Below are 2,500 nucleotides of genomic sequence, written 5' to 3' on the forward strand. Positions count from 1 at the left end.
TTAGTACAGCGGAGAGGAAGAGATGAGAGGGAAGAAGAGAGCCAGTGAGAGGACTAAACAAGAGGAGACGCATTGGCCAGAGACACCAACAACTAAGAGGGACAAAACTACACAGACAATTCACATACCGCCTCAACAGATCCATAGATGACGCAATCGCTATTCCACTCCACACTGTCCTTTCCCACCTGGACAAAAGGAACACTTACGTGAGATTACTGTTCATTGACTGCAGCTCAGCGTTCAACACCATAGTGCCCTCTAAGTGCATCACTAAGCTAAGGACCCTGGGAATAAACACCTCCCTCTGCAATTGGATACTGGACGTTGACGATCCACCCTCAGGTGGTGAGAGTAGGCAACAACACATCTTCCACGCAGGGGTGCGTGCTTAGCCCCCTCCTGTACTTCCTGTTCACTCACCGAGTCGTGTGCCGCTACGTAGTCAACACCCTCATTAAGTTCGCTGACGACACAACGGTGGTAGGCCTGATCACCGGCGACGAGACAGCCTACAGGGAGGAAGTCAGAGACGTGGCAGTGTGGTGCCAGGACAACTACCTCTCCCTCAACGTCAGCAAGACAAAGGAGCTGATCGTGGACTACAGGAAACGGAGGGCCAATCACGCCCCCATTCACGTCGACAGGCTGTAGTGGAGATGGTTGAGACCTTCAAGTTCCTTGGTGTCCACATCACTAACCCAGTCGTGAAGAGGGCACGACAACGCCTCTTCCCCGTCAGGAGACTGAAAAGATTTGGCATGGGCCAAAAGTTCTACAACTGCACCATTGAAAGCATCTTGACTGGCTGCATCACAGCCTTGTATGGCAACTGCTTGGCCTCTGACCGCAAGCCACTAGTGCATACAACCCAGGACACCACTGGGGCCGAGCTCCCTGCCATCCAGGACCTCTACACCAGGCGGTGTCAGAGGAAGGCCCTAAAAATTGTCAAGGACTCCAGCCACCCAAGTCACAGTCTGTTCTCTGCTACCGCACAGCAAACGGTACCAGAGCGACAAATCTGGGACTAAATGGCTTCTGAACAGCTTCTACCCCAAAGCCATAAGACTGATGAAGTGTTATTTAAAATGACTTTCTGCTTCTCACCCCATACCCAATGTACATAGTACTTCAATCAAATCCCCCAACTATCTGATACACCAGTCCACTGACTTGGACCGGTACTCCTTGTATATAGCTTCGTTATTGTTATTTCATTGTGTTTTTATTTTATCCATTTGCAAATGTTCTTACTTTTTAACTGCATTATTGGGGAAAGAGCTCGTAAGTAAGTATTTAACGGTGTAGTATACACTTGATGTATTCACCGCATGTGACAAATACAATTTGATTTGAAAGATGGGAACAGGGTTGGATAAACAGGGATTTAAAGCTGGGATTTGGGGAAATGTGGTCAATTACATTCTTGATATTTAAATATATCTAACTATTCACGTTTTTCATAAGCCAAAATATAAGAATGTTATTCCATTGTTTACAAACAACAAGAATTTAATCAAACAATGCCAACTTCAAAATATACTTTTGTATTGTCTTGCATCTGGAGCCCTGTCTATGAACTTGAGTGGTCACATTTCCCTAGCCCTATCCCTCAGCTGTATAGCATAACAAATGGTGGGGACACCATTGTGTGCTTTTTAAATCCCAGACTGTAGTTTTAACCGGACAGGGTGAGACCGAGTTAGACAAGCATGGCTTATGGGGACAGGACGTTGACACTGGGGTGGAACAGAAGGGATTACTCTGTGGGGACAGTCACAATGAAGAGGGGTCACTACAGTGGGAACGCACACACACACAGAACAGACACACAACCACACTTTCCAGAGACAAAGAGAGAGAGAGACACACACAACCACACTTTCCAGAGACAAAGAGAGAGAGAGACACACACAACCACACTTTCCAGAGACAAAGAGAGAGAGAGACACACAACCACACTTTCCAGAGACAAAGAGAGAGAGAGACACACACAACCACACTTTCCAGAGACAAAGAGAGAGAGACACACACAACCACACTTTCCAGAAACAAAGAGAGAGCGAGACAGACAGAGAGCGAGACAGACAGAGAGCGAGACAGACAGAGAGCGAGACAGACAGAGAGCGACAGAGAGACAGAGAGCGAGACAGACAGAGAGCGAGACAGACAGAGAGCGAGACAGACAGAGAGCGAGACAGACAGAGAGCGAGACAGACAGAGAGCGAGACAGACAGAGAGCGAGACAGACAGAGAGCGAGACAGACAGAGAGCGAGACAGACAGAGAGCGACAGAGCGACAGAGAGAGCGACAGAGCGACAGAGAGAGCGAGAGAGAGACAGAGACAGAGGGAGCGAGACAGAGGGAGCGAGACAGAGGGAGCGAGACAGAGGGAGCGAGACAGAGGGAGCGAGACAGAGGGAGCGAGACAGAGGGAGCGAGACAGAGGGAGCTGGACAGAGGGAGCGGGACAGAGGGAGCGGGACAGAGGGAGCG

General features: G+C 49.1%; 1 protein-coding gene across 1 annotated transcript in view; it reads right to left on the reverse strand.

Moving 5' to 3' along the window:
• The window catches only part of LOC139554960 (lysophosphatidylcholine acyltransferase 1-like), a 45,902-nt gene that overhangs the window by 13,914 nt on the left and 29,488 nt on the right, over positions 1-2,500 (reverse strand). The window lies entirely within an intron of this gene.

Source organism: Salvelinus alpinus, chromosome 26, assembly GCF_045679555.1.
Source record: "Salvelinus alpinus chromosome 26, SLU_Salpinus.1, whole genome shotgun sequence".
NCBI classification, from domain to species: domain Eukaryota; kingdom Metazoa; phylum Chordata; class Actinopteri; order Salmoniformes; family Salmonidae; genus Salvelinus; species Salvelinus alpinus.